The sequence below is a fragment of the Urocampus carinirostris genome, unplaced genomic scaffold (assembly GCF_059441175.1).
Source record: "Urocampus carinirostris isolate Australia breed hairy pipefish unplaced genomic scaffold, RoL_Ucar_1.0 HiC_scaffold_25, whole genome shotgun sequence".
Lineage (NCBI taxonomy): Eukaryota > Metazoa > Chordata > Actinopteri > Syngnathiformes > Syngnathidae > Urocampus > Urocampus carinirostris.
The window spans coordinates 105,779-113,923 of NW_028283132.1; positions in this window are offsets into that span (position 1 = coordinate 105,779).

Consider the following 8,145-nt stretch of genomic DNA (forward strand, 5'->3'; position numbering starts at 1 on the left):
GTCCCTAACCCAAGCCGGAAGACGAACCACAAGAGGCGGCAGCCAGTCCCCAAACGCAAGCCAGGGACCGGCCCACAGGAGGCTGCAGCCAGTCCCCAAACACAAGCCGGGGACCGGCCCACAAGAGGCGGCAGCCGGTCCCCAAACACCAGCCGGGGACCGGCCCACAAGAGGCGGCAGCCGGTCCCCAAACACCGGCCGGGGACCGGCCCACAGGAGGCGGCAGCCGGTCCCCAAACACCAGCCGGGGACCGGCCCACAAGAGGCGGCAGCCGGTCCCCAAACACCAGCCGGGGACCGGCCCACAAGAGGCGGCAGCCGGTCCCCAAACACCGGCCGGGGACCGGCCCACAGGAGGCGGCAGCCGGTCCCCAAACACCAGCCGGGGACCGGCCCACAAGAGGCGGCAGCCGGTCCCCAAACACCAGCCGGGGACCGGCCCACAAGAGGCGGCAGCCGGTCCCCAAACACCGGCCGGGGACCGGCCCACAGGAGGCGGCAGCCGGTCCCCAAACACCAGCCGGGGACCGGCCCACAGGAGGCGGCAGCCGGTCCCCAAACACCAGCCGGGGACCGGCCCACAGGAGGCGGCAGCCAGTCCCCAAACACTGGCCGGGGAGTGGCACAAATTCTAAGTCCCACGAGCCCCTGGTGACCCGACAATCGGACTTAGTGCAATTTTCCAAGTGCTGCAAGCCAATGTTGGCCCGACAAGTCCCCAAACGGCAGCCCGGTTTTGAGCCACTAGTGTCGGCCTATAAGTCCCCAAACACCGGCCCGGTTTTACGACCACTAGTCCCCCAACACTAGCTTGGGATTCAGCCACTAGTGGCGGGCACAATTCCCCAAACACCGGTCCGATAATACGCGCGCATATCCCCAAACACCGGTCCGATAATACGCGCGCATATCCCCAAACACCGGTCCGATAATACGCGCGCATATCCCCAAACACCGGCCCGGATTTCAGCCACTAGTGGCGGGCACAAGTCCCCCAACACTAGCCAAGTTCTCAGCCACTAGTGGCGGGCACAATTCCCCAAACACCGGTCCGATAATACGCGCGCATATCCCCAAACACCGGCCCGATAATACGCGCACAATTCCCCAAACACCGGCGCGGATTTCAGCCACTATTGGCGGGCACAAGTCCCCCAACACTAGCCCGGGATTCAGCCACTAGTGGCGGGCACGATTCCCCAAACACCGGTCCGATAATACGCGCGCATATCCCCAAACACCGGCCCGATAATACGCGCACAATTCCCCAAACACCGGCCCGGATTTCAGCCACTAGTGGCGGGCACAAGTCCCCAAACACTAGCCAAGTTCTCAGCCACTAGTGGCGGGCACAATTCCCCAAACACCGGTCCGATAATACGCGCGCATATCCCCAAACACCGGCCCGATAATACGCGCACAATTCCCCAAACACCGGCGCGGATTTCAGCCACTATTGGCGGGCACAAGTCCCCCAACACTAGCCCGGGATTCAGCCACTAGTGGCGGGCACGATTCCCCAAACACCGGTCCGATAATACGCGCGCATATCCCCAAACACCGGCCCGATAATACGCGCACAATTCCCCAAACACCGGCCCGGATTTCAGCCACTAGTGGCGGGCACAAGTCCCCAAACACTAGCCAAGTTCTCAGCCACTAGTGGCGGGCACAATTCCCCAAACACCGGTCCGATAATACGCGCGCATATCCCCAAACACCGGCCCGATAATACGCGCACAATTCCCCAAACACCGGCGCGGATTTCAGCCACTATTGGCGGGCACAAGTCCCCCAACACTAGCCCGGGATTCAGCCACTAGTGGCGGGCACGATTCCCCAAACACCGGTCCGATAATACGCGCGCATATCCCCAAACACCGGCCCGATAATACGCGCACAATTCCCCAAACACCGGCCCGGATTTCAGCCACTAGTGGCGGGCACAAGTCCCCAAACACTAGCCAAGTTCTCAGCCACTAGTGGCGGGCACAATTCCCCAAACACCGGTCCGATAATACGCGCGCATATCCCCAAACACCGGCCCGATAATACGCGCACAATTCCCCAAACACCGGCGCGGATTTCAGCCACTATTGGCGGGCACAAGTCCCCCAACACTAGCCCGGGATTCAGCCACTAGTGGCGGGCACGATTCCCCAAACACCGGTCCGATAATACGCGCGCATATCCCCAAACACCGGCCCGATAATACGCGCACAATTCCCCAAACACCGGCCCGATAATACGCGCGCAATTCCCCAAACACCGGCCCGATAATACGCGCACATTTCCCCAAACACCGGCGCGGATTTCAGCCACTATTGGCGGGCACAAGTCCCCCAACACTAGCCCGGGATTCAGCCACTATTGGCGGGCACAAGTCCCCCAACACTAGCCCGGGATTCAGCCACTAGTGGCGGGCACGATTCCCCAAACACCGGCCCGGCGCTGAGTATATGGCCTCCGAAAGGCCCATACATTCAGACGGGTCCATGTATTTTCAACGACAGCAGCAGTACCGCCAAAATCCATGCAGCGGCGCTGGATTTATGGCCTCCGAAAGGCCCATTCATTCAGACGGGTCCATGTATTTTCAGCGACAGCCGCAGTACCGCCAAAATCCATGCAGAGGCGCTGAGTTTATGGCCTCCGAAAGGCCCATTCATTCAGACGGGTCCATGTATTTTCAGCGACAGCAGCAGTACCGCCAAAATCCATGCAGCGGCGCTGTATTTATGGCCTCCGAAAGGCCCATTCATTACCAACGGGGCTGCAGTAGCATCCCGCGGCCACGCAGGGGCAGATATTGTGAGGGAATTACATGGTAGTGGACGGAGCGCCCATGCATTTCCAATGGGAGTGCAGTACCTCAAAAATCCGCTCCAAGCCACCGAACTTGAGGGCCCGACGTTCCCTCAACACTAGCCCAGTGCAATCGACATTTCGTTCTGTGTACATTGTTACACAGAATGACAATACAAGGGAATTATTATTATTATTATTATTATTATGTATTCAGCCACTAGTGGCGGGCACAATACCCCAAACACTGGCCCGGCGCTGGCTGAGTTTATGGCCTCTGAAAGGCCCATACATTCAGACGGGTCCATGTATTTTCAGTTTTCCGTAGCAGGTGTGATTGTTTGTTTAATTAGGTAGTTTGTGTTGGTGACGGTGTTCCTAACTGTGGTGGCTTGTTTGTAGAATGTGGGGCCCTGCGTTTGTGTTATGTTGATTTCTGGTAATTTACTTTTTACTAAGTAGTCTTTCAGGTTTTTGTTTCTTTTAAAGGCTGAGATGATTTTGTAATCTTGGATTATGCTTGTGTTCTGTAGTGTCTGATTTATATTTTGTCCATTCATTCAGACGGGTCCATGTATTTTCAGCGACAGCCGCAGTACCGCCAAAATCCATGCAGCGGCGCTGGATTTATGGCCTCCGAAAGGCCCATTCATTCAGACGGGTCCATGTATTTTCAGCGACAGCCGCAGTACCGCCAAAATCCATGCAGAGGCGCTGAGTTTATGGCCTCCGAAAGGCCCATTCATTCAGACGGGTCCATGTATTTTCAGCGACAGCAGCAGTACCGCCAAAATCCATGCAGCGGCGCTGTATTTATGGCCTCCGAAAGGCCCATTCATTACCAACGGGGCTGCAGTAGCATCCCGCGGCCACGCAGGGGCAGATATTGTGAGGGAATTACATGGTAGTGGACGGAGCGCCCATGCATTTCCAATGGGAGTGCAGTACCTCAAAAATCCGCTCCAAGCCACCGAACTTGAGGGCCCGACGTTCCCTCAACACTAGCCCAGTGCAATCGACATTTCGTTCTGTGTACATTGTTACACAGAATGACAATACAAGGGAATTATTATTATTATTATTATTATTATGTATTCAGCCACTAGTGGCGGGCACAATACCCCAAACACTGGCCCGGCGCTGGCTGAGTTTATGGCCTCTGAAAGGCCCATACATTCAGACGGGTCCATGTATTTTCAGTTTTCCGTAGCAGGTGTGATTGTTTGTTTAATTAGGTAGTTTGTGTTGGTGACGGTGTTCCTAACTGTGGTGGCTTGTTTGTAGAATGTGGGGCCCTGCGTTTGTGTTATGTTGATTTCTGGTAATTTACTTTTTACTAAGTAGTCTTTCAGGTTTTTGTTTCTTTTAAAGGCTGAGATGATTTTGTAATCTTGGATTATGCTTGTGTTCTGTAGTGTCTGATTTATATTTTGTCCATTCATTCAGACAGGTCCATGTATTTTCAGCGACAGCCGCAGTACCGCCAAAATCCATGCAGCGGCGCTGGATTTATGGCCTCCGAAAGGCCCATTCATTCAGACGGGTCCATGTATTTTCAGCGACAGCCGCAGTACCGCCAAAATCCATGCAGAGGCGCTGAGTTTATGGCCTCCGAAAGGCCCATTCATTCAGACGGGTCCATGTATTTTCAGCGACAGCAGCAGTACCGCCAAAATCCATGCAGCGGCGCTGTATTTATGGCCTCCGAAAGGCCCATTCATTCCCAACGGGGCAGCAGTAGCATCGCGCGGCCACGCGGGGGCAGATATTGTGAGGGAATTACATTGTAGTGGACGGAGCGCCCATGCATTTCCAATGGGAGTGCAGTACCTCAAAAATCCGCTCCAAGCCACCGAACTTGAGGGCCCGACGTTCCCTCAACACTAGCCCAGTGCAATCGACATTTCGTTCTGTGTACATTGTTACACAGAATGACAATACAAGGGAATTATTATTATTATTATTATTATTATGTATTCAGCCACTAGTGGCGGGCACAATACCCCAAACACTGGCCCGGCGCTGGCTGAGTTTATGGCCTCCGAAAGGCCCATACATTCAGACGGGTCCATGTATTTTCAGTTTTCCGTAGCAGGTGTGATTGTTTGTTTAATTAGGTAGTTTGTGTTGGTGACGGTGTTCCTAACTGTGGTGGCTTGTTTGTAGAATGTGGGGCCCTGCGTTTGTGTTATGTTGATTTCTGGTAATTTACTTTTTACTAAGTAGTCTTTCAGGTTTTTGTTTCTTTTAAAGGCTGAGATGATTTTGTAATCTTGGATTATGCTTGTGTTCTGTAGTGTCTGATTTATATTTTGTCCATTCATTCAGACGGGTCCATGTATTTTCAGCGACAGCCGCAGTACCGCCAAAATCCATGCAGCGGCGCTGGGTTTATGGAATCCGAAAGGCCCATTCATTCAGACGGGTCCATGTATTTTCAACGACAGCCGCAGTACCGCCAAAATCCATGCAGCGGCGCTGTATTTATGGCCTCCGAAAGGCCCATTCATTCCCAACGGGGCAGCAGTAGCATCGTGCGGCCACGCGGGGGCAGATATTGTGAGGGAATTACATTGTAGTGGACGGAGCGCCCATGCATTTCCAATGGGAGTGCAGTACCTCAAAAATCCGCTCCAAGCCACCGAACTTGAGGGCCCGACGTTCCCTCAACACTAGCCCAGTGCAATCGACATTTCGTTCTGTGTACATTGTTACACAGAATGACAATACAAGGGAATTATTATTATTATTATTATTATTATGTATTCAGCCACTAGTGGCGGGCACAATACCCCAAACACTGGCCCGGCGCTGGCTGAGTTTATGGCCTCCGAAAGGCCCATACATTCAGACGGGTCCATGTATTTTCAGTTTTCCGTAGCAGGTGTGATTGTTTGTTTAATTAGGTAGTTTGTGTTGGTGACGGTGTTCCTAACTGTGGTGGCTTGTTTGTAGAATGTGGGGCCCTGCGTTTGTGTTATGTTGATTTCTGGTAATTTACTTTTTACTAAGTAGTCTTTCAGGTTTTTGTTTCTTTTAAAGGCTGAGATGATTTTGTAATCTTGGATTATGCTTGTGTTCTGTAGTGTCTGATTTATATTTTGTCCATTCATTCAGACGGGTCCATGTATTTTCAGCGACAGCCGCAGTACCGCCAAAATCCATGCAGCGGCGCTGAGTTTATGGCCTCCGAAAGGCCCATTCATTCAGACGGGTCCATGTATTTTCAGCGACAGCCGCAGTACCGCCAAAATCCATGCAGCGGCGCTGGGTTTATGGAATCCGAAAGGCCCATTCATTCAGACGGGTCCATGTATTTTCAACGACAGCCGCAGTACCGCCAAAATCCATGCAGCGGCGCTGTATTTATGGCCTCCGAAAGGCCCATTCATTCCCAACGGGGCAGCAGTAGCATCGCGCGGCCACGCGGGGGCAGATATTGTGAGGGAATTACATTGTAGTGGACGGAGCGCCCATGCATTTCCAATGGGAGTGCAGTACCTCAAAAATCCGCTCCAAGCCACCGAACTTGAGGGCCCGACGTTCCCTCAACACTAGCCCAGTGCAATCGACATTTCGTTCTGTGTACATTGTTACACAGAATGACAATACAAGGGAATTATTATTATTATTATTATTATTATGTATTCAGCCACTAGTGGCGGGCACAATACCCCAAACACTGGCCCGGCGCTGGCTGAGTTTATGGCCTCCGAAAGGCCCATACATTCAGACGGGTCCATGTATTTTCAGTTTTCCGTAGCAGGTGTGATTGTTTGTTTAATTAGGTAGTTTGTGTTGGTGACGGTGTTCCTAACTGTGGTGGCTTGTTTGTAGAATGTGGGGCCCTGCGTTTGTGTTATGTTGATTTCTGGTAATTTACTTTTTACTAAGTAGTCTTTCAGGTTTTTGTTTCTTTTAAAGGCTGAGATGATTTTGTAATCTTGGATTATGCTTGTGTTCTGTAGTGTCTGATTTATATTTTGTCCATTCATTCAGACGGGTCCATGTATTTTCAGCGACAGCCGCAGTACCGCCAAAATCCATGCAGCGGCGCTGGGTTTATGGAATCCGAAAGGCCCATTCATTCAGACGGGTCCATGTATTTTCAACGACAGCCGCAGTACCGCCAAAATCCATGCAGCGGCGCTGTATTTATGGCCTCCGAAAGGCCCATTCATTCCCAACGGGGCAGCAGTAGCATCGCGCGGCCACGCGGGGGCAGATATTGTGAGGGAATTACATTGTAGTGGACGGAGCGCCCATGCATTTCCAATGGGAGTGCAGTACCTCAAAAATCCGCTCCAAGCCACCGAACTTGAGGGCCCGACGTTCCCTCAACACTAGCCCAGTGCAATCGACATTTCGTTCTGTGTACATTGTTACACAGAATGACAATACAAGGGAATTATTATTATTATTATTATTATTATGTATTCAGCCACTAGTGGCGGGCACAATACCCCAAACACTGGCCCGGCGCTGGCTGAGTTTATGGCCTCCGAAAGGCCCATACATTCAGACGGGTCCATGTATTTTCAGTTTTCCGTAGCAGGTGTGATTGTTTGTTTAATTAGGTAGTTTGTGTTGGTGACGGTGTTCCTAACTGTGGTGGCTTGTTTGTAGAATGTGGGGCCCTGCGTTTGTGTTATGTTGATTTCTGGTAATTTACTTTTTACTAAGTAGTCTTTCAGGTTTTTGTTTCTTTTAAAGGCTGAGATGATTTTGTAATCTTGGATTATGCTTGTGTTCTGTAGTGTCTGATTTATATTTTGTCCATTCATTCAGACGGGTCCATGTATTTTCAGCGACAGCCGCAGTACCGCCAAAATCCATGCAGCGGCGCTGAGTTTATGGCCTCCGAAAGGCCCATTCATTCAGACGGGTCCATGTATTTTCAGCGACAGCCGCAGTACCGCCAAAATCCATGCAGCGGCGCTGGGTTTATGGAATCCGAAAGGCCCATTCATTCAGACGGGTCCATGTATTTTCAACGACAGCCGCAGTACCGCCAAAATCCATGCAGCGGCGCTGTATTTATGGCCTCCGAAAGGCCCATTCATTCCCAACGGGGCAGCAGTAGCATCGCGCGGCCACGCGGGGGCAGATATTGTGAGGGAATTACATTGTAGTGGACGGAGCGCCCATGCATTTCCAATGGGAGTGCAGTACCTCAAAAATCCGCTCCAAGCCACCGAACTTGAGGGCCCGACGTTCCCTCAACACTAGCCCAGTGCAATCGACATTTCGTTCTGTGTACATTGTTACACAGAATGACAATACAAGGGAATTATTATTATTATTATTATTATTATGTATTCAGCCACTAGTGGCGGGCAC